Raw genomic sequence first — 26,532 nt, 5'->3', positions numbered from 1 at the left:
TTAGTAAAGATTATTTAATGTTTATATGAACTTTCTTATTCGCATTTTTCAATATTATGGTACCTACCTGCCTGAAAAATATTCGAAAAAAGAAAAAAGTTTTTACGTTTCATTGAACAAATTGAGTAAATCACTATTCGATTATTTTTAAATATTGCATAAAATATTTATGGTTTAAATCAAAGTAGATAAATGTTTAAGCAGCACCTACTTGCAAATTTGTTTTGAGAGGAAATTTTGGATTTGATTTATTCACTAAAAGAAAAATAGAAGAATATTTTTTTGTATGCGAGGTCTACTGGTGACAGAATTAATTTAATTTAGTTACACACCTACATGCATTTACATATCGTTAAATTTTTATTAATTCCGGGTTTTGAAGCCGCTTCAATTTACTAAGTTGAAAGAAATATTTTTACGTCCTTCTTTGCAAATTTTTCAATCCCTAGACAATTATTTCAATAAATTGGCATACTTTTGTTAGAATTTAAATATTCTTTGGATTCGGGCCTTGCTTTGATATTATAAAATCACTGATTTTTCATCCTTTGTACTTATAAAAGGATAAATAACAGAATATTTGTTTTATGTTCAGAAGATATCATAAAAACGTAACAAATGTAATGATGTCCAATTTGGTTATTATTAAAATACAACAATAATGGAGCATGATACGACCTTCTCAGAGCGGCAAGCTCATTGGTTATGGACCCATAGGTTATCGGTTCAAAATCCGTATTTTTTTACATTAACTTCACACAGGAAGTCAAGAGGAAAATAATTTCTCTAAAAGCCTACTATTTTAATGTCCAAGTACGTTTACTTTCCAACCATAATTTTTTCCTCATAATCTTCTCCTCACCACTACTTCTCACCCACCTTTCACAACAATTCCATAATACTTGATGCTGCTAAATTTCGGTCTGTTGGGATGTTTATCCAAGACACTTGGCATATCTTATCTTCGTTAAAAGTGCAAGTGTTTTGCAGGCTACGTTGTTAATGCCAGTTTGCATATACTTTGATATCTGCGCCGCTAGACGGTGAAGACATTCGGCGGAGACCATAATGGCACAATACCCGCGACCCCTTGCACCTTGCAGTGTGGCCCTTGCAGTGTAACCCTTGCAGTGTGACCCTTACAGTATGGCCCTTGCAGTGTAGCCCTCGCCGTGTGCCCCATACACTGATCAGTAGCAGTTACGCTGGGAGATAATGGTGTGAGATAATATGGACCATCTCATACAGGGCTGAAGTTTAGAGACAATTTTCTGGCACCCAACACGGGAAACGTTTGACTTTAAAATAATCTGATTTTATATTATACCCCCGAATTGATAAAAATGCTATCCACTTTCGAGAAGCCGATTGAAGAATTGTTTAGCACTATCAATAATTATTAAAAATAAATAATATAATAAAAAAGCAACGATGGATATTAACTGAGGTAAAAACTTAAGTATCAGTAAACGGCTCTAAAGAGGGTTGACCATTTATCTATTATAATTTTTTTTTTTTTTTTTTGGTTTTAGGCATTTCACCCTGAAAAGAGTGCTTTGTGCCGGTAACAGTTAAAAATAACAATTTAATCATTGGACTCATTTAGATCGCTAAAACAAATTAAATGTTGAATTCATTCAAACGACGACCATCGCAAAGCCTTCACATTCCATCGAAAGTTAAATCTATACCGCCGGTTCAACAAACCTCGACCCCTAACGACCTTAACACCAATATTAACATCCAGCCAAGTACTTTAACTAGCGATAATGCAAAAAGTACTGAATTACTTTATTCTGCTTCAGCTTCCGGTCCATTTGCCGTTAATGTTCAGAGAACTGAACAGGGAAAACTTATTCATCCTTTAGATTTTGGAAAATTCGTATTTGACTCAAAAAATAATAACCTTGGTATTGTTAACGGTTCAATTAAACCGGAAGGGCGATATAAATTATCTATCGAGTTTAACACTGCCGCTTCCGCAAATGGATTTGTAAAAAAAATTGACTCACTCTCAAATCATAAATATAAATCGTTCATCCCTACATTTAACCTTTCGAGAATGGGTCTTGTGCGAGGAATTCCCGCGGAGATCCCAGAGGCTGAAATTGTTGATGCTTTGAATAATTCTCACGGAACCCCGAAAGTATTAAAAGTACGTCGACTGAACTACAAGGATTCTACTGACGGAAACACGATCTGGAAACCTTCCCAGTCTGTTGTTGTTACATTTGAGGGACAATCCCTACCGTCTCGTGTGTTAATTTACTATACCTCGCTTCCCGTCGAAGTTTATAAATTTCCAACAATTCAATGTTTCAACTGCTGCCGGTTCGGACATTCGAAATCCGTATGCCGCTCCCCCCCACGTTGTTACTATTGCGGAGAAGCTCACCCATTTGATCAATGTCCGAAATCTTCCAATGATCCCATTTGCATTAACTGTTCGGGTGCACATACCGCGGTCAGTCTAGCCTGTCCGGAATTAACAAGACAGAAGAACATAAAACATAAAATGGCTACCGACAACATTTCGTACTTCCAGGCCTCAAAGTTAATCTCTCCTGCGAAAAAATCATTCGCAGAGATGACATCGTCCTCAGCTCCTTTCCAAACAACCACCTTTTTGAATTCAACGTCATGTTCTCACAGAGAAACCATTCTCAAGCCAGTCAAACCCAACCCAAAATATACACCTTACCTTGATAAAAAACAATTGAAAAATATTTTGGCCAGCCCGAATGGGAATGCCAAATCCCAGACGCCCAATGGGTGTGCTATTAATGGTAATTCTTCCCCTCCTGCTCCCCCCAAAATAATGAATAATAATTCTTTTATACACACTTTAATTACCCTTTTAATTTCTATCCTTACAAACAACAATACTGTACCGTCCAACGCTGCCGATTACATTAAATCTTTATTATCCTGCCTCCCCAATGGCTTCGAAACTGAACAAAATCTTTCAGTGGAACAGTAGAAGCCTCTTCGCTAACAAATCTGACCTAATTCAATTACTCGACGAACACGACGTTTCAGTAGCCGCCATTTCTGAAACGTGGTTAAAACCCTCCTTTCACTTGAGAATTCCAGGTTATTATTGTCTCAGACACGACAGACCGGATGGTAAAGGCGGCTCGGCTCTGATAATCCAAAATTCTATCCCTTTTAAAGAAATTAATATTCATACTCCCTCCGACGATATCCAGATAATAGCAGCTGTCTTATCTGATATCACAATATTGTCAATATATATTCCTCCCTCTACGACTTTTATTGAAAATGAATGGGCACCAATCTTAAGCCAGATTTGTTCCCCTTATATGATCCTTGGAGATTTTAATGCACATTCCCCTTCTTGGGGTAGCGAAATAACAAATCGTTCTGGCCGCAATCTTTTAGATTTTATTGATTCCCATAACCTATGTTTTTTAAATGACGGATCTCCAACCAGATTCACCCCCCCTCATCAACGGAAAAGTGCTGTTGATATATCTCTTTGTTCGTATTCGTTAGCATCTAAATGCTCTTGGGACATCCTAAACGATCCCCTCTCTAGTGATCATTTCCCAATTATAATCCGCTTCCACCATCAATTTAACACTTATTCCCCCCCAGTTAAAAATAATCTCAAATTTAGAACGAAAGATGCGAATTGGAGCACTTTCTCTTCTGAACTAGATAACCTTATTAATTTAACAAAATCGTCCCCGGGAGACATCAGAATACAATGTGAGACGTTTCCTTCTATGGTTATAAATGCAGCAGAAAAATCCATCCCGAAACGCAAGGCGAACATTAAAATAAAACACTCTACTCCGTGGTGGAACGAGGAATGCACTCGCTCCGTCAACTCTCGAAAAATAGCAATTTCCTCTTTTCGTAAGTGTATGTCACTAGAAAATTTTTTATCAGTTAAAAAAGCCCAGGCAGAAACCAAACGAATTTTGAAAAATAAGAAGCGCGCTGGATGGCGGAAGTTCTGTGAGAACCTGTCTCCGGAAACTCCCCAGTCTTCAGTTTGGTCTAGCTTAAAAAAATTCGGATCATCGTATTCTCCGCCGAGAATCAAACATATATCAGAAGAAATTCTTATAGGATTTGCGGATAAAATAGCCCCCCCATCAGTTGCCGGATGTGAAGAAATGCCTTCTATTAAGCCGTATCCATCTCACTCTAACTGGCTAGATGCTCCTTTCTCCATTGATGAGATGAAACGAGTGATAAGAGCCCTTTCTGACTCTGCTCCGGGTCCCGATGGAATATTTTATAGTTTCATTAAATCATTTTCTGATATGGCGGTTGAATATTTCTTATCTCTTATTAATAATATGTTTGAAACAGGACTAATTCCGGATGTTTGGAAAACTCAAAAAATCATTCCCATTTTAAAACCTGGAAAAAATCCATCTGAAATTTCGTCTTATCGGCCTATTGCTCTTTCATCGTGTTTGATGAAAGTAGCGGAGCGTTTGATAAAAAACAGACTAGAGTGGTTTGTTGAAAGTCAAGATATTATCTCACCAAATCAGTATGGTTTTCGGAAAAAGAAATCTACAATGGATAATTTAAGTTTGTTCACAACTGATATCCGAGTTTCTCAATCCCTAAATTCTTATACATTGGCCACATTCCTTGACCTTTCATCAGCTTACGATGATGTTTTACTGAATGTTTTGAAAGAAAAGCTAATTAAAAAACAAATCCCCCCGAAACTAGTCCAATTTATTATTAATTTGCTCACAGATAGGTCCATTATTATTGAGTCTTCCTCTAAATGCTTAAGGCGCAAACTATGGAGAGGTTTACCCCAGGGTTCTGTTATCAGTCCTCTGTTGTTTAATATTTATATTAGCGACCTAGACTCAGTAATTCCTTTTTCTATCGAGCGACTTTACTTTGCGGATGATATCCTTATATATTTGTTACATAAAAATATTATTCTTGCAGCTAAGGAAATGAATTTGGCTTTACAATATATTAAAAGCTGGTTGTCAATAAATGGGATGAATCTGGCGGCATCTAAAACAAGGGTCGTAGCTTTCACGCGCAAAAGAAAAATTCCCCACTTCTCAATCTCTTTTGATAATGTGCTTCTACAAACCGCTACTCAAATCAAATTCCTTGGTCTTCTTTTGAACCATAAACTTTCCTGGCTTCCACACATTCAGATAATTTCTACAAAGTGCGAAAAGGGACTTAATATGATGCGAGCAGTTTCCAGAGTATGGTGGGGATCTCATCCTACCACTCTTAAATTAATGTATAATTCCCTAGTTCGGAGCCACTTGGATTACGGCACATTCCTTTTTGACCCCCTCCCTAAATATTTAGATAAGAAAATGGAAAGAATTCAATCAAAAGCCCTCAGAATGATTATTGGAGCTATGAAGTCTTCTCCAATTAATGCGCTTCAGGTGGAATGTGGGTAGCCTCCATTATATTTCAGAAGGCAATTCCTTGCCAATAAATATATTTTCAAGGCTTTATCGTTATCACATCATCCTATTAAACAAAGTCTTAATCTGCTAAGTGTTAATTTGAAGTCTAACAAAAGATTGAGTGAAAAAAAATGTTTTCCTCTCCTAATTAAAAGTTTTCATCTCTATAATTCTCTGTCATCTTCCCTCCAATATCTTCAAGAAGTTCCCAATCTTCCTATATACAATATTCCATTTAAGACAATCACTTTTATGCCGAACACAATAACATCAGACTTTCGGAAGAATATTTTATCTTCCCCAAATAAATTTCATAATGTGGATGACTGTTTTAAAAGCATTGTGGCTTCAAAATTCCCTGGATTTTCCATCCTTTACACTGATGGTTCCAAATTTGAAAATAAAAGATGTGGAGCATCGATATATAGTCCAGAATTCAACATCAATCTCACTTATAAATTACCGAAAGAAGTTTCCATATTTACAGCTGAATGCTTTGCAATTGAACAAGCGCTAAATCAAATCCAGGTTCTCAACATTCATCGAGCCTTACTATGTACTGATTCGCTAAGTGCTCTAACTAAAATTATGTCAAATATTCTATGTTATCCGGAAGACAATATTATATGTAAAATTAAAAATCTCCTCAATTCTCTAAGTGAATCTGGTAGTGATATTTGGCAGGGACCCAGGCCAATATCGTCTCAAACCCAGATTCACTTAGAGAATTGAGGAGATTTTTAATTTTACATATAATATTGTCTTCCGGATAACATAGAATATTTGACATAATTTTAGTTAGAGCACTTAGCGAATCAGTACATAGTAAGGCTCGATGAATGTTGAGAACCTGGATTTGATTTAGCGCTTGTTCAATTGCAAAGCATTCAGCTGTAAATATGGAAACTTCTTTCGGTAATTTATAAGTGAGATTGATGTTGAATTCTGGACTATATATCGATGCTCCACATCTTTTATTTTCAAATTTGGAACCATCAGTGTAAAGGATGGAAAATCCAGGGAATTTTGAAGCCACAATGCTTTTAAAACAGTCATCCACATTATGAAATTTATTTGGGGAAGATAAAATATTCTTCCGAAAGTCTGATGTTATTGTGTTCGGCATAAAAGTGATTGTCTTAAATGGAATATTGTATATAGGAAGATTGGGAACTTCTTGAAGATATTGGAGGGAAGATGACAGAGAATTATAGAGATGAAAACTTTTAATTAGGAGAGGAAAACATTTTTTTTCACTCAATCTTTTGTTAGACTTCAAATTAACACTTAGCAGATTAAGACTTTGTTTAATAGGATGATGTGATAACGATAAAGCCTTGAAAATATATTTATTGGCAAGGAATTGCCTTCTGAAATATAATGGAGGCTACCCACATTCCACCTGAAGCGCATTAATTGGAGAAGACTTCATAGCTCCAATAATCATTCTGAGGGCTTTTGATTGAATTCTTTCCATTTTCTTATCTAAATATTTAGGGAGGGGGTCAAAAAGGAATGTGCCGTAATCCAAGTGGCTCCGAACTAGGGAATTATACATTAATTTAAGAGTGGTAGGATGAGATCCCCACCATACTCTGGAAACTGCTCGCATCATATTAAGTCCCTTTTCGCACTTTGTAGAAATTATCTGAATGTGTGGAAGCCAGGAAAGTTTATGGTTCAAAAGAAGACCAAGGAATTTGATTTGAGTAGCGGTTTGTAGAAGCACATTATCAAAAGAGATTGAGAAGTGGGGAATTTTTCTTTTGCGCGTGAAAGCTACGACCCTTGTTTTAGATGCCGCCAGATTCATCCCATTTATTGACAACCAGCTTTTAATATATTGTAAAGCCAAATTCATTTCCTTAGCTGCAAGAATAATATTTTTATGTAACAAATATATAAGGATATCATCCGCAAAGTAAAGTCGCTCGATAGAAAAAGGAATTACTGAGTCTAGGTCGCTAATATAAATATTAAACAACAGAGGACTGATAACAGAACCCTGGGGTAAACCTCTCCATAGTTTGCGCCTTAAGCATTTAGAGGAAGACTCAATAATAATGGACCTATCTGTGAGCAAATTAATAATAAATTGGACTAGTTTCGGGGGGATTTGTTTTTTAATTAGCTTTTCTTTCAAAACATTCAGTAAAACATCATCGTAAGCTGATGAAAGGTCAAGGAATGTGGCCAATGTATAAGAATTTAGGGATTGAGAAACTCGGATATCAGTTGTGAACAAACTTAAATTATCCATTGTAGATTTCTTTTTCCGAAAACCATACTGATTTGGTGAGATAATATCTTGACTTTCAACAAACCACTCTAGTCTGTTTTTTATCAAACGCTCCGCTACTTTCATCAAACACGATGAAAGAGCAATAGGCCGATAAGACGAAATTTCAGATGGATTTTTTCCAGGTTTTAAAATGGGAATGATTTTTTGAGTTTTCCAAACATCCGGAATTAGTCCTGTTTCAAACATATTATTAATAAGAGATAAGAAATATTCAACCGCCATATCAGAAAATGATTTAATGAAACTATAAAATATTCCATCGGGACCCGGAGCAGAGTCAGAAAGGGCTCTTATCACTCGTTTCATCTCATCAATGGAGAAAGGAGCATCTAGCCAGTTAGAGTGAGATGGATACGGCTTAATAGAAGGCATTTCTTCACATCCGGCAACTGATGGGGGGGCTATTTTATCCGCAAATCCTATAAGAATTTCTTCTGATATATGTTTGATTCTCGGCGGAGAATACGATGATCCGAATTTTTTTAAGCTAGACCAAACTGAAGACTGGGGAGTTTCCGGAGACAGGTTCTCACAGAACTTCCGCCATCCAGCGCGCTTCTTATTTTTCAAAATTCGTTTGGTTTCTGCCTGGGCTTTTTTAACTGATAAAAAATTTTCTAGTGACATACACTTACGAAAAGAGGAAATTGCTATTTTTCGAGAGTTGACGGAGCGAGTGCATTCCTCGTTCCACCACGGAGTAGAGTGTTTTATTTTAATGTTCGCCTTGCGTTTCGGGATGGATTTTTCTGCTGCATTTATAACCATAGAAGGAAACGTCTCACATTGTATTCTGATGTCTCCCGGGGACGATTTTGTTAAATTAATAAGGTTATCTAGTTCAGAAGAGAAAGTGCTCCAATTCGCATCTTTCGTTCTAAATTTGAGATTATTTTTAACTGGGGGGGAATAAGTGTTAAATTGATGGTGGAAGCGGATTATAATTGGGAAATGATCACTAGAGAGGGGATCGTTTAGGATGTCCCAAGAGCATTTAGATGCTAACGAATACGAACAAAGAGATATATCAACAGCACTTTTCCGTTGATGAGGGGGGGTGAATCTGGTTGGAGATCCGTCATTTAAAAAACATAGGTTATGGGAATCAATAAAATCTAAAAGATTGCGGCCAGAACGATTTGTTATTTCGCTACCCCAAGAAGGGGAATGTGCATTAAAATCTCCAAGGATCATATAAGGGGAACAAATCTGGTTTAAGATTGGTGCCCATTCATTTTCAATAAAAGTCGTAGAGGGAGGAATATATATTGACAATATTGTGATATCAGATAAGACAGCTGCTATTATCTGGATATCGTCGGAGGGAGTATGAATATTAATTTCTTTAAAAGGGATAGAATTTTGGATTATCAGAGCCGAGCCGCCTTTACCATCCGGTCTGTCGTGTCTGAGACAATAATAACCTGGAATTCTCAAGTGAAAGGAGGGTTTTAACCACGTTTCAGAAATGGCGGCTACTGAAACGTCGTGTTCGTCGAGTAATTGAATTAGGTCAGATTTGTTAGCGAAGAGGCTTCTACTGTTCCACTGAAGGATTTTGTTCAGTTTCGAAGCCATTGGGGAGGCAGGATAATAAAGATTTAATGTAATCGGCAGCGTTGGACGGTACAGTATTGTTGTTTGTAAGGATAGAAATTAAAAGGGTAATTAAAGTGTGTATAAAAGAATTATTATTCATTATTTTGGGGGGAGCAGGAGGGGAAGAATTACCATTAATAGCACACCCATTGGGCGTCTGGGATTTGGCATTCCCATTCGGGCTGGCCAAAATATTTTTCAATTGTTTTTTATCAAGGTAAGGTGTATATTTTGGGTTGGGTTTGACTGGCTTGAGAATGGTTTCTCTGTGAGAACATGACGTTGAATTCAAAAAGGTGGTTGTTTGGAAAGGAGCTGAGGACGATGTCATCTCTGCGAATGATTTTTTCGCAGGAGAGATTAACTTTGAGGCCTGGAAGTACGAAATGTTGTCGGTAGCCATTTTATGTTTTATGTTCTTCTGTCTTGTTAATTCCGGACAGGCTAGACTGACCGCGGTATGTGCACCCGAACAGTTAATGCAAATGGGATCATTGGAAGATTTCGGACATTGATCAAATGGGTGAGCTTCTCCGCAATAGTAACAACGTGGGGGGGAGCGGCATACGGATTTCGAATGTCCGAACCGGCAGCAGTTGAAACATTGAATTGTTGGAAATTTATAAACTTCGACGGGAAGCGAGGTATAGTAAATTAACACACGAGACGGTAGGGATTGTCCCTCAAATGTAACAACAACAGACTGGGAAGGTTTCCAGATCGTGTTTCCGTCAGTAGAATCCTTGTAGTTCAGTCGACGTACTTTTAATACTTTCGGGGTTCCGTGAGAATTATTCAAAGCATCAACAATTTCAGCCTCTGGGATCTCCGCGGGAATTCCTCGCACAAGACCCATTCTCGAAAGGTTAAATGTAGGGATGAACGATTTATATTTATGATTTGAGAGTGAGTCAATTTTTTTTACAAATCCATTTGCGGAAGCGGCAGTGTTAAACTCGATAGATAATTTATATCGCCCTTCCGGTTTAATTGAACCGTTAACAATACCAAGGTTATTATTTTTTGAGTCAAATACGAATTTTCCAAAATCTAAAGGATGAATAAGTTTTCCCTGTTCAGTTCTCTGAACATTAACGGTAAATGGACCGGAAGCTGAAGCAGAATAAAGTAATTCAGTACTTTTTGCATTATCGCTAGTTAAAGTACTTGGCTGGATGTTAATATTGGTGTTAAGGTCGTTAGGGGTCGAGGTTTGTTGAACCGGCGGTATAGATTTAACTTTCGATGGAATGTGAAGGCTTTGCGATGGTCGTCGTTTACGAGATGGGAGCGTAATAGAAACCTGGCTCGTATTAGATTCCGAATCAGAAAAATCCAATATCGACCCTGGGTCGGGAGGTCTGTCTTCATCTTCCTCCATTATATAAAAAAAAACTTAACTTTTAAAAATTAAACTGAAAAAATAATACGCAGTCTATTTCATTGACTGTACAAACAAAAACGGATTAGCCGTAAGCAGGAATGCAAACAAATAGGTAAACGATAAACAATATTAAATAAAATGTAACAATAATCTCTTATCTGTACGCAGCGCAGGAACGGGCGAACGGCACTCAGCAATAGTAAGGTACACACAACCACTGTTGACCGCGGCTCGAATCGGACTCCTATAATTTATTTATTTGTGTTATAAACAGTCTTTATTAATTTATATACCATTGACCAATAAAATAACGATCAAAAACAAAACTACATTAAAATGAGATATAAACAGTTCTGATAAAGTGCATCTACTTAAAAATAATACAAATGTAAAATTAAAACATGTAATGGGAATAAATAATAACAATAAGAGGAAGTGATGCTATTATTAAAATTATTATGCTATTATTATTAAATAGTGTGAATTATCACACTATTTAAACCAAAAATAAATAAACAAATAAAAATGTAATGAAATTATTTATTTTCTGATATACATGTTAGATCGAATGTTATTTTTTTATATGTTATATTATTAATTTAGTGTATGTAAAGTAGACCCAGAGAGAGTTTGTACGAACGTTATCGACCATCGTCCTCTTCCTTCTCATGCGTCTAGTGTGATAACGAAAAAAATGTGAATACCTTAGAACGATGACTTCACGTACGACCTCTCTCTGGATCTTGTGTACGTGGAATTTTTATAAACCTGATTTCAAATCAAATTTTATTTTGATTGAAGTCGCGCTGTAACAAGAAAGGGTAAGATGATAATATTTGTATTAAGTATATACCTTATAAAAATGATTTCATATTTTCTTGAAGTAAAAATAAATACAAAGAAAATTACGAATAATAATTCATAAAATAAACGTAATTACAAATAAACCTATTTCGAAATTTTTTCAGGCAGGTAGGAAACGATATAAGGAAACAAAATAAATCAAATCGAAAATTTCCTTTCAAAGCATAAGATTTGCTAAAATACTTATCTACTTAATTTTACACCATAAATATGTTATGTAACTTTTAAAAAATCAAATAATGATTTATACAATTTTTCCAAAGAAACGTTACTATCTCAAAGACAATTCTTTTTTTTCAAATATTCTACAGGCAGGTAGGTGCTAATAGAAAAGTCCAAATAAACACGACGATTTCACATGTTTACATTTTTTTTTCAATTTAAACGGCCACCATCTTGAACCCGAAATAGAAAATTCAAACAAATTTACAGACAGACGATATGCAAAACAGACGAGTTGAAATAGTTTTTTTATTGATATCAAGTTTACTATGTAAAACTGCATAATATTTGCTTTGTATATATTACAAATATATTTAATTTTTCAATTTGCAATAATCATTATTAGACGTGACAGCTGTTTTGCCTTCTGACGGCATTATTAAAACAGGACTTCGCTGCGCTCAGTCATAAAATATTATTATTAGTTTATTTTTTTTCAATTGGATTTCTATGAAATAAACTCATATACAATAAATTATCTAAAGAACCAAGACTTTTGCGTATTCAACGAAATATTATAAACATGCATTTAGTAAACACTGAGTTCCAATCCATTCAACATTAGCAGTTTTCAGGTTAAGTAAAGGTTAATTACATGCAACGTAACTGAACGGGGGGACAAGATGAAAACACGAAGGAATGTCGCATCTAAAGTGCACCGGAATGGCAAAACCAAGAGCGGGATACCTTTACATCTAGGTATATATGCGAGCAGTTTAGTATATAGTGTGTACAAGTACACCATGCGACCATGCCGCCTACTCCCTACTCCCTGCTGCCTTCTGTTCCCCGGTGCGCCGGTGTAAAGTTGGCACTCGGTGCGCCGTACATCTATAGTTGGCGCTTGGCATTTAGCTGGGCGGGCTGACTGCCAGCCTAGATTATATAAGTTCGGCTCCTATTTAGGTAAAATGCAGGGGTAATGGCCGCATTTTAGCTAAATAGAGGTGGGTTTTAAGTGCAGCGCATCGCTTCCGTGGCATTTCGGGTGAGGGGGCGCTTAGCGGGATCCTGCGAGGGTTTAATTGAATGTTACCCCCAGCTGCAAGGGCGCGAAAACACCGGGAACAAGCTAACACGGTAACGCAACCATATGACGATAAGGCAATATAGCTAACACTGCAATACAGCAAGCTAACCTGAGCCCATGAAATACATTTAACGAACACATTACGGTTTGCAACTATTGTATTGAATACTTACCTATCTGTTGAACCATGTTCTATGCACTATAACTTACAGTTGTAAAGTTTAAAAAATGTGGATAGGTATCTATGAGATGTCTACTGTAACAAATTATCATTATTTTATGGGGCTCTAAAGCAATATACTAACTTCTTAAGTACATTACAAGGACAAAAACCTCAAATCTACTAAACATTCCGAAATTAAACACGTATTTCGGCCAGAAAAACCATTATTCACTAACCACATATATTCAATGCAATAAAATTATATAATGCCTTTGAAATCATGAAAATTATGAAATTATGTTAAGAGAAAAACCTACAGTCAAACACGAAGAAGGAAAAATCAGCAAGCATGAAGATTGGGTCTCCACACATGAAATCATTAAACACAGTCAAGAAATATCGCCAACACAATCTATAATCAACAAACATGAAGATCAGGTATACAAACATGATAAACAAGAAAAATTAAGATGAGGAAATCATAAATATTATGTTTAACGACACAACTTACAGTCAGCAAACGTAAATATGAAACCTACAAATATGAAATCAACAAAAACAGATGAGGAAATCACGAAAATTATGAATTAACACCAACACAACCTACAATCAACAAACACGAAGATCAGGTCTACAACATAATATCAACAGACATAAAGATGGGGAAATAATAAATATTATGTTTAACGACACAACCCAGTCAGTAAACACGAAGATGAGGCCTGCAAATACGAAGTCAACAATCACAAAGATAAGGAAATCGTGAAAATTATGAATTTACACCATTACAACAACCTGACGTCCACCTCGGAACAGAAATCCCTAGTGAGCAGGACTGTGAATATACCATTTTACTATGAATCTTTGTTATAAATTTAAAAAAAATCAAGAACACAACATATTCGTGTGTGAAGCAGTAAAAGCTCTCGAGCGATGGATCTTAGTTCAAATTAGTTCAGTTTTTTTTTTCGATTTTGACTATGTATACTTGCGCCAACACACCAACTCTTTTTAGCTCGTGACTTCGTTTCCATGATGGAGCTGCGTCGGTAATGACTATTTCGCTATCAACGTCAAACCATTAATTAATAATGTTGATGCAATGTAAGATCGTAAAACAAAAAAAAGTGGGTGTGTCAAGCCTACGCAAGACAGAAGTGAAACTTCTAGTTTCAGCTGATGCTTGGCGTGGCGCAGTTCGCTGGTGTCTGAGAGAGAGGAAAGAAGAGAAGAGAGAGAACGTTCGTGAGCGGCTCCCCCACCTCAACAAGGTTTCACTTCAAAAATGCCACAGCCGAGAATCGAACCTCGCTTAACTGATTGAAAGCCAACCACGCTGAGCACCAACTGTAAGCAAAGCCGCATAAATTGATTATATTATGTAGGTTCTGAAAATATGAGAGCTTGTTATGTTTTATAATGTTACCTACATCACACCCAAAATATAATATATTTTTAAAAATAATGTACAATGTACAGAAATAGAATCCCACACAAGATCGCGTAGTGCGCTCTAGCGAACGGATATTTTATCAGAGGGAGATAGTTTTAATTTTTTTTTCTGTAAATTATTACATATTATCAAAATAAATAAATTAATTAAATAAATGTAATACAATTATCATAATATACGGATTAGATAATAATTTTAATCCAACACAATAACGCAAAGCGCGCTCTAGCGGAGTAATGTTTTATCACAGTGAGATAAGTGTTTTTATTATTTTGCAATATTATTTTCTTTTAAAAAATGTTCTGACCTACTAAAAAATAAGATATTGAATGAAAAAGGCGTTAAAAACAAAAAAATAATGTGCGATGGCCGAGAATCGAACTCGGATCAACTGCTTGGAAGGCAACTATGCTGACCATTACACCACCAACGCCAGTTGTCGGGATGAGCTAAGAAGCATTTATATGTTACTTCAAAACTTTGACTAGATCAAATGAACTTTAATCGGTGGTGGGGGTACCCGCATTTTCGTTTCGGTCATGAGTCGGTTTTACTCCGGTCCTCGAAATTGCATGACGCGCGTAAAGAAGTTTCACTTCAAAAATTAAACTGAAAAAAACACAATCAACGCCTTTTCCGATAAAATCATTGATTTAAAATAAAGTTGTCTTTCCTACAGTCCTGTAACAATTGATAATTTAGTAACGTACGCGTTACACCAGTCAAATTAACATGTCACCCCGACCGAGCGAACACTAAAGAATCGATTAAAATCAAATTTTAAAATCGGTCGAAAACAATCGAACTCTTTGGCAGTAGAAAACCTGTCATTTGTGGTTTACTATCCCCCATGGAATAAAACTACCCCTCGACACCCAGCCTCCTCCATCGACTGGGGGTGGGTGATTAGTCAGAAGGTGTCACTCAAACAAATTGGCCCCCGCGTATTTAAATACTGTAATTACATTTCGGTATTGTTTCGTTCCGCTTGAAATGATTTTTAATGATCCACGAAAAAACGGCGCTTAATGATTTGGAACTCGCAAATGTTTGAGGAGGTCCTGATTCTAATCATGCTAAACCCTCCTAACTCTTTGGATCATTTTGTTGGAGTTAAATAAGCGAAAAAAAACATTTACTTTAAATTCATTGGAATATTACTGTTTAAATGAAGCATTCAAATTTTAAATTTGGTAAACGTGCGTCGAGCAAGGTGTTTGGAGAAAAACGATTATACAATAACATAATATGCACGATTTCACGACTAGAAAAGATATTTAATTTTATTTTTTAGTTTATCGATACATTAAAATGTGTTTATAAAATATTATTTGGTAATGTTAGCCTCACTAGGTGGTTTACCCATGGTTACCCCATTTAACAATTTTATGTGACATATTATATAAATAAATGAGATGTACTGTATTGAAATTATGTTAAACTTAACGAATTTGAATGAAATATTGAGATTTAATTTTTTGGAATAACTTAGCGAGTAAAACCTCAAATTGTAATATATAATTATTGAAGACAATATTAGCGATTCCTAAACGAATATTTGAAACAGAAAAATCAGAAAAAGATACGGTCACATCTAAGACTCGAACCCAGGACCTTGCCTTGCCGAGAACCGAGTTTGATTTTTCAGTTTCAAATATTAGGCATCGTTAATATTGTCTTCAATAATGAAATATTAAGAAATAAAATAAAATTAATTAAAATTATAAAAATAATATAATTAAGGAAGTAATAAAAACTAATATGTATGAATTATTGGCACGATTGTGTATAATAAGTGTAATATGTAGGTATATATTTTTTTATACTTTTATTTTTTTTTTTTGTAAAATAGTATTTTAATTTTGTTTGTGAAATGTTTTTTGCGTCGAGTAAGATTGTTGAATGCTTTTATTGCCTGGTATTTGTTGTGTTTTTGTCTAAAGCTTGTGTTTATCGACGGAGTTTTGTAATGTTTTCTATGTACGCTCGTCTAACTGGTTTATTAATGTTAGTTTGTGTTTGTTGAAATTTAGATTTTTTGGTCAAACATGTACTACAGTAGTGTTGCTTTGTATATTTGGTGTATGTCTAGTACGTCCAACATGTTGTAAATATTGTCAGTGTCAGTTATATTACTTTTTTTTTTCAGTACTATCTTCATGATAATTTTCTGTGTAATTTCCATATATAGCTGAGTTTTTTGCTCCTCCCCAAGCAAGTAAACCGTATTCTATAATGGATTGGCAAAGTGCAAAGTATATTTTTTTCATTTGTTAAAGTTAAATTTTTTTAGAATTGTTATTATTTTAATGTTTAATATAAGAGTTCAAACCGTCTGGAACCAATGAGTGAGGCATCCTCATGTGAGGTATGTTGTGACTAGGGGCGGATCTAACGTTCAGCAGTTCGCCCGAGCAATCGCAGAATTTACCTAATATCTAAAGTGCCTTTGGGATTATTTTGTCAAGAAAACAGCGCTATACAAATCTTTAAATTGTTATGAAGGTAAATACTATATAATAATAAATTAAAATGTAACTTGAAACATAACATGTCGCAATATTAAGAGCCTTTTTATATCTCCGTAGGTAATTAGTTACTCATTTAAAAATTAATAAATATTTTTTAAAATTTTTACCTTTCCAAATGCAAAATATATTTTCATACCACAATTCAAAATAATAATAAGCCTGCGGTATTTCAATATTTTTTAATTATTTTAATGTCACGTGTCTCAACACTGTCTTGCATGAACACCTTCAATAATTTAACATTTCATCAAGTTTTTTTTATTTTCCTGTTGGATTTTAATGGGTCCGAAATGAAGTTTTGAATGAAAAAGGCCGCGCTACTGTTCCTCTGTTAATATTTTTGCATAAAAATGACATTCAAAATAGACTTCTCTCCCCCCACCCCCCCACCCCTTACCCTCACCTGGTTATGTTTGCTGACTGCCTTTTGAGTCTTTGATCTGCCCCTGACTGTGTTTCTGGTGGTAGTGTGGAAAAAGAAAATGACAGATAGGAAGGTAGAAGAGTACCGTGCTCTTCAGACACCAAACATAGCTAAAATCATTTGAAGCAACTCTTGAATTCTGAATGGCGGTACGAGTATCTACCGATCTGGAACGTCCCGCAAATACACCATAAATATTTTTAACTACGAAATATTGTGATGTAACAAATCAATAAAAATTTTTGCTCACGCGGTAGTCGAAATCCTTACCCCTCGACCACGGATGCCGTCGCATGTATTCTACGTCACGTCATTGTTTCTGCATGATTGCTTATAAAATTATTTCATTTTAAACATTTTTTTTTTTTTTTTTTACATTTATACCTAAGATTTTTGCTTTGTTTGTGTGACTATAATGCTAATATATTACTATACTAATGCAATAATTTCACAGAATATTTTGTTACATTTTACTCTAAAAACCACACTTTTATGATACCAATATATTTTGTGAACATTTCGTTTTTTTATTTAATTTTTATAACACGTTCTGAACCTAACAACTTTTAAACTTTTTCAACGACTAAAACACGACGAATATAAAATAAAAAGTTTATGGTACGTAAGTTTCATTTAAATCAATCATTTCTCTTTCGGAATTTAAGCTTTTGTCCTCTGGATCACTAAACCGTTAAAATAAAAGCCGCAAATCTTGCCACGGAGGTCAAGTTCAATTTGTCACAAGTTTTGCTTGAAAATGCTGAAAATGTTGAGTTTTTCTGCGAACTTTTTTTTTGAATGCCACAATATAAAATAAACAATGAGTTTATTTTCACGAAACCATGGAATGAATTAGATTACAAAAAATAAATAATTCTGATGCCGACACTCTTTCAGATAATATTTAAAATTGTGGTATTGGAAAGCTTTCAACAAAATTCCAACATTATTAATTCTTCAAGAAAGTTGGGAATATCAAGTTTCCTTTACGGTTACAGAACAATTGAAAAAAAATTTTTATACGCCGAACTTTCATAATGGTTAAACTTTAAATAAATTTCCCGGAATAATATTTATATATTTTACAAAATCAAATCCATTTTTTATGACTTAATTTCATGTCAAGTGTATGTGCCAAAGTGCTGTGTTATCTAGAGCGATGGTTTCCCATTAGTTTTCCCTAAGTACCCCTTCGATAGAGAGCCCAAACTCGCGTACCCTTTGTAGCAAAAAATAATCAATAAAAATGTAAAAAAATGTTGACATAATAATTTTTATATCTTAATCCTGATTAATGGCATACTTATTCTAATAGTAATGAAAATTACATATTGACGTAGATTGGTTAACCAAAAATATATTTCACTGATTCAAATGTTTGCCTGCACGTACCCCTTCAAGCAACCTCACTCACCGCAAGGGGTTCCTATTACTAATTAGGGCTTATTAATAATTGAACAAATAAGAAAAATATAGTGAAAATCATAAAATCGCATATTGTCGTTATGGAAAATCACTACCCAACTCAGTTTTCTCGGTCAGTTTCAATTGCAATTGCAAAACAAAGAAAACTGCCATCTGTTACAGTGGCCGTAAAGTCGTAGTTTTGTCGGTTTTCCATTGTAATCGAAATGAAAATTCAATCACTAGTAGAAAATTACCGCCTTTTACAGTGACTTTTAGTCGAATTCCAACTGCAATTGCAATAAACATCCGATCACAAACAGAAATGTACCGCCTTGCACAGTTAATTATTTTTCGGTTTCCAACTGTCGTCGAAATGAACATTCAATCACCAATAGAAAATTATTAATTTAATAATAATAATTAAATTTAATTGCAATTATTTTTCGGTTTCCAACTGTCGTCGAAATGAACATTCAATCACCAATAGAAAATTACCGCCTTTTTCAGTGACCTTTAGTCGGGTTTCAACTATAATTCGAAAAAACATTCAATCACCAGTAGACATGTACCGCAATTCACAGTGACCTTTTGTCGGTTTTCAACTGTAATTGCAATAAACATCCGATCACCAGTAGCAAATTACCGTATTTTACAGTGACGCTTGGTCGGTATCCAACATGTTATCGCAACAAAACAACTAACCACCACTGCCCAGCTAAAATGTCTATGATTTAATAGACATTTATTCATAATTGATTTGGTACGGTCATAATTAATTTGCATGGTCGTAAATACTGTTCTTCAAGATCCAGCATTTGCTCCCTCTTGGAATGTAGTCCATTACTAGTTTGATTATCAACTAGTATTGAATCATCATTATTAATTTGTTGTTTCGGTTTTCAGGACATCGATTATTAACACAAAGTCCTTTGATAGGTACAGTAGACAGTTCCTAGTCTCTGGTCGTATAATTGCCCAATATTTCATTTAAACGACTCCAAGGCGTGATACATTAGTAGCCAGCGTTCAAAGTTTCTCCTTTCTTCCTACATAATGAAAGCATCCTGCCCTTATTTCGAAACATTATTCATAAATGAGACATTGAAATATTGTCATCAAATGAAATATTAGGGAGACATTCTTTTTAGAAATTTAAACGAAAACTCTAACATACATTCGTAAATAATATAACTTAACAGCTTTTCTCTGCAAGAATAGTCTAAGATTAACACCGAACGTGTCTTGCCATACCTTTTATTTCGACTCTTGTGACATACTCACGACAATCCTGATGTTAGCTACCTTCCGATAGGAGCAGGCACCACAAGAAGATAATTCACGTTTTGTCATCCTGGGATGTCCCACATTTATTTTAATTTTTTTATTCAACTTAATAATAATACATGGTACATAATAGAGTTATTTTTAAAAATAGGTAGTCCAGCAACGCTGCCACATAGCTGCTTCTCAGTCGGTTTTACCAATATTTTGTCTCAATTTATAAGAATAAGTAGCAGAATTGCACATATTACATTCATAGAATAGTCAACATTTTTATTTGTACTGTATCAATACCAGAAGAATATTAGTCTGCCGAGTAAAATTTATGGATTAAAATTTAATTAATTTAAAATTAAAATAATTTTGCAAAAACATTAATTTTTCTTTCTTTTTGCATCTTTATACGATTTTAGTATTAGGCTAATTTTCCTAATTTGCAAAAGTCTTTTTTAGTTTATTTAAAATCACTGTTACACAATATTCCAGCATTCGTCCTCCATTCTTATTGGGTACACATCTTCAATCAACTTTCAAATTATACTAGTTTTTTTTTATACTTCTTAATTTTTTACATCTAATGCTAATACAAATCTTAGAAGCGGAAATTAACCCACTTTCGGACATCAGAAAGAGCTGAAATTCGGCAGGCAGACTCGTGTTCCATTACAACGTATTTTATAAACTTACTCTTAATCCCAATCACATACATAGTCGCGAAATATTTTTTCGCAGTTAGATAAAATAAATGCCGGTCCTACCCGAATGACCGATTTTCAGACCGATTGACTTCAGTCCCTGGGAAGGAAGTTAAAACCTTTAGTCATACCAAAAAAAAAATGTTAATGTTTTATAATATATTTTAAAATATATGTATTACACATATACACATGCATTCCACATATATACATATATGTGAAATGTATATGTATAGCATCTATTGCTAAGTGTTGGTTAAAACCAGGGATCGAACCAGGTTATGTATTGGCTAGCTCAGTAAAAAGGTAAGCAGATGAGACTCGTGTACTATCAGGGGTGAGCAGCTTCTTTGATCATCAGCTCGTTCATCGGTTAGGAGGTTGGAAAGGCTAACACACAATAATAACACATGGGTAAAAAGGCACAAGGTATATTGATCATCTCGAGAAATACAGGGTTGACATAGATCTCCACTCTCTCTCTCTCTCTATAACTTGACGAACGGATGAAACGAGGATTTTACATGAATTTAAATGGTTTGAACACAAGAAAGGAGTATACTGGAAGCCTACGATTCGCCTTGAGATGAGGAATGGTGCATCAGGCCGAGCTGGTCCTTCCCGTGCCCAAAAAGGCCCGGCGGTGCTGTCGAGGTGATGTTGAGACACGAGGTGCTTCGACGGAAGCGTGGCTCCGGTGAACAAAGGTTAATCTCGGGATGTAGAATCATGTTTTCGAATGATGCGGCAAACTATTGATTACAATAATTGAGATGGTTTAAACACGCGAGAACTACGTGAGGTTCGGGTGAATTGATAATTGCCAACTGTGAGAGCGCGTGGCTAATTACAAGCCAGAACAAGATCGCGTCTATTATGCGCGCCAGACATTGCGGGCGATTGCAGTTTTGCTCTGCGGTAGACACTGTTGTCGGTCCCGAGGTCCGTTTTTGACTGGCGGGGGGGCCGGAAGCGGCCCGTGTTGAACCGAAGACGCTGTGTGTGGTCCGTGTTGAACACGCTGTGACTAGCTGCGAGGGTAAGTTGGGGTAACTAAAGCCCTATTTAATTTAATAGGGAGACTGTATTACGTAACACTATATAAACTGCTTGCTTCAGATGTCTTATAGTGTTGGCTAACGGATGTATTATTTTAATAAAAAATGTTATTTTTAATTGTCAAGTCTCTGACAGCCCTGAATTGTCGAAGTACTTTGCCATTCCATTGCCATTCAAAACGGGCGGTCCGTTTGATAGATTCCCCAATCTTAACAAACGGACTGCAATCTTTAGAGCACAGGCGTCAGGTAGGTATGCTGTCCGTGTTCTATCGGTATTACAGTGGAAGATGCTCTGAGGAACTAGCGTCATTGATCCCTTCGGCACCGGTGCGTAGTCAGGATACACGCCAAACGCGCGCCCAACATTTTTACACGGTTGACATTTGTCACATGAGAACGATCCTGTTTAAATGAAGTTTTTTCTATTATTGTAGCATTCTATGCCTTAAGAAAATTTCAGCTGTATCACATTCAATGTCGTTTTGTAAACATATTGTTGTGTTTTTAAATGTAATACTAATATTCGCCTATGTACCACTGTGTACTTATAATCTCATGTATCACATTATTGTAAAAGCCTTTTATGGCGTTTAATAAAAAAATTTAATAAAAAAAAATAATAATAATAAAAAGCTTTAGGGTTGATTTTCTCTGAATAATGATGTACTTACAACAATGCAACACTGTTGTATCCCATTGCAGCATTATTCAATGTTCCGAACAAAACACTTAATATTAATTATTTTAATACCGCTAACAAGTTCCCCTTGAATTAAACCCTCCCTTTGTGGGTGGGGAAGGGGTTGGAATAGGGGGCGCGATATTCGCTAGAGCCATTTAAGGGTAGTGAAATTTTCCGGTTTATTGAAAACTAAAACTTATCAACGGGTAGTTCCGCTGTACTCAATTTGTAATTCAGCTTTTCAGGGGAACTTTTACGGGCCATGAAAAGTTTAGAGGCTGAACTAGTTATATTTAGCTTTAAAAATCTAGACTCGCACTAACCCTTACGAGGGTTGGATTTGGCTATAATATACAGAGTCATTACTCGCCTGTTATTCAACGTTCACTTTTTTGCTGTATTCAAGTTCAAAGGCGCGATTAACTATTCAGAAATTGGTCCAGTCATACAGAGGGTCCACTGGATTGCCAAAGAAAAGAACATATCTGGTTTCTGATAAAAATTAGGTTTTTATCCATTAACTCCACATAGGAGGCCCTGAATAATATTATAATAATAGCAATATTTACCTGTGGGCGCGTTATTTTTTGTGAGCATTAAGGTGATGTGATTCTTAAGGATGTTTTGGGGAAAGGAAGGAGTGAACCTGGATCTTGGATGTAGGAGGGGAGAACACAGAAGCTGGTAAATCATTTCACAGTTGAGCTGTTGAATTCAATACGACCCGTTCTACGTGCTACGCTGTGATCAATAACGCTAGTTCGTCGGAGCATCTTTCATTGAAATACCGCTAGATGAAGGACTCTTTTTCCATGCAACGTCTTTGCCCTAAAGATGAACAGGAGAATCTTTCAAACGGACCATCGTTTGTGGAGAAAGTCAAGTGATTTTTCGTTTGATTTTTTTAATAACTAATGAATCATGTTAGATGTTTTTACTTCAATAATATGTACCTCGTACAACTACACGGAGAAATCTTAATGATGTGAAATACTGTTAATTTATTAAAAATCTGGTCTTCATAGTAATTATACTTTTACATCTCGTCCATTGCGTATATTTATACAAGGCCTGCGTGACCACGTGTTCAGATATTTTTATTCATACAAGGCCTGCGTGACCACGTGTTCAGATATTTTTATTCATACAAGACCTGCGTGACCACGTGTTCAGATATTTTTATTCATACAAGACCTGCGTGACCACGTGTTCAGATATTTTATTCATACAAGGCCTGCGTGACCACGTGTTCCGTTATTTTTTTCCAAATGTTTCTGGCTTTCACCTCTCAAGAGTCTAAGTCATCATTTCAAATTATGGAGAGAGGGAAGGTGAATTTTTATATTAATTTTGTTTGAATTGACAAATTTCAAAAGTACATGGAAGATAGGAGTAAATTTTTTTTATTTTTTTTTATTTATTCTTTAATATATTTGTTATACAATGGTATAGTATATTGTCCTCCACGCTAGGAGTTCACCTGTATTGTGGAGGACTTTTTCAATAAGGAAGTTGAGTGAAAAATATTTTGACTTATAAAAAATATGTTCATGTAGATCAAAAAATATCGATTCTAAATATATAAATATATTTCTATATTATTATTCTTAGAATTAGTTAAACGTTCTTGAAAAAGCATTCAATAGCAATAGACTGTATACGCTCCACGATTGGTCGAAAGAATTCTGTCGTCACATGTGTCGTGACTTGTACGTACAACGGAACACCTATGGTGCATCTCTTTCTATTACATGAGAGATGGTCGATTTAGATGAGAGAGGTGTATAGGCCAAAGGTTTATTTGGGTTTGTCAAATATATGTACGTATTTGTTATTATTATTATATGAAATGGATTTCTAAAGATACATATTCGTATAGTGCTTTATAATAATATGTTGTTTATTGCATAACTTAGATGTTTTTATTATTATACATGTCACAAAGCATGTGATACACTTCAGGCCGCCGGCCGCTCAGAAAAGTCTCACAGTGAACTGGGCTGTAAACCGTTATTTTACTTTTGGTCTTTACTTTTCTGCGCGGTGGTCCTGAATTCGCGCGGGGAACGTCAACAAGTAGCGACGGCGATACCGTACAAGTACCGTATCGGGCGTGAAAAGCAAATATTCTAACTTAAAATATTAATTTAACTATGAAATCTTAATCAATTTTCTTTTTTTTTTTAATAACATCAATTATAATAGACGGTTAACATTGGTAAAAAAATTACTGGAATTCCTTGTTGAAGAATTAAATTTTTTTCCATACATAATGCTTAAGCGACGTGGTTTTCACAGTTCTAATGACGTCACACTACACCCCGCCTGTTACCGCTCGGATTCCGCTCGTTTTGGCGGGCTTAATAAAATTTAAACTTTGAGAATTAATTTAACTATGAAAACAAACTTTAAAAAAAAAAAAAAAAATACCAGTATTTAAGTTTGAATGCGAACATTGATAAAAAAAAATTAAAAAAATGGACTCAACTTCCTTATTGTAAAGTTATATAATTCTAAAACAATACAGTGGAGTTGGTTACACAGAGAAACATTAAAAATTAAAATATAAAATCTATTTTTCCATAGTTATAATAGTAGTTTTTCCATAGTTATTCCAAAAAAAGTGAAATATAAAAAATTAAATATTAAAAGGATTGTAACCAGTTCCATATGTGTGTTTGTATTCTGTAAGATTAGATTTTTTATATTGTGTTGGAAGTGAATTGTATAGTTTTATAGCCTGGAATCTGTAGTGTTTTTGTCCAAAGGATGTGATGGTTTTTGGTATTAGTAGTTGGTGTGCATGTCTTGTTCTGGTATTGCGAGAAGTTTGTGAAGTTTTAAATGTGTTTAGGTTCTTGTAAAGGAAAGTAAGTATTTGTTTTGAACATAATTTTTGAATCTTCAACACTGGGAATTTTTCGAATATGGTTGAAGTGGGTGTTAGTATTGGTACTTTAAGTATTACTTTTATTGAGGTTTTCTGAGCTTTATACAGTGTGTCTATGTATTTTTTACTGGCATAGCCCCAGGCAATAATGCTGTATTCCATTATAGATTGTGCTATTGCGAGGTATATATTCTTAATATCAAATATGTTTAGTATATTTCTCACGTTTTTGAAAAAGTAAATCAACTTGTTTATCTTTCCTTTAACCGACTCAATATGTCTGTCCCATTTTAAATAACGGTCGAAGAATATACCAAGATATTTGATATTTTCGGTTTGTGTGATTGGAGGACAATTGCATGGGGTGCTCGCTGAGTGACGGGAATGTATTTTAAGGTAGATGTTTTTGGAGGGTTGGCCTCTCGAGTTTATGCTAAAGGTTATGAATTTAGTCTTATCTATATTTAAAGTTAATAAGTTAGAGTCAAGCCATTTTTTTGTAATATTTAGGCCAACTTTAGCTTTTGTGATTAGTGTATTCCAGTCAGTGGCCTTAAAAAGTAACACAGTGTCATCAGCAAAGCTTATAATTTCCCCGTCTATTTGGAGGTGACATATATCGTTAATATATATAAGAAATATGATTGGGCCAAGTACGCTGCCTTGTGGTACTCCGTAGGATACTTGTTCCTTGTCACTACATGTGTTTTCTATTGAGGTATATTGGGTGCGATTTTCCATGTAGCTTTCAATTAATTTGAGTTCTGTTCCCGTGATTCTGAAATATTTAAGTTTATTGAACAGGTTTTGGTGGTGAATTGTGTCAAACGCTTTTGCCAGGTCTAGGAATATTCCAAGGCATTTTTTACCCTGATCTATATTTGTTTTGAGGAAGTCTGTTACTGAGGCTATGGCATGTGAGGTACTCATATTTTCCCTGAATCCAAATTGATTTGGTGATAGTATATTGTTTTTGTTAAGAAAAATTAGAAGGTGGTTTTTGATATGTTTCTCGAGAATTTTTGAAAGCGTGTTTAGAATTGTAATTGGTTTGTAATTATTAATTTCTTCCTTGTTTCCTTTTTTGTGGATTGGAATTACTT

Source organism: Hesperophylax consimilis, chromosome 9 (genome assembly GCF_061612785.1).
Source record: "Hesperophylax consimilis isolate HC1 chromosome 9, BYU_Hcon_1.0, whole genome shotgun sequence".
NCBI classification, from domain to species: Eukaryota; Metazoa; Arthropoda; class Insecta; order Trichoptera; family Limnephilidae; genus Hesperophylax; species Hesperophylax consimilis.
The sequence above is the reverse complement of the archived record's forward strand: the minus strand, read 5'-3'. Positions refer to the sequence as shown.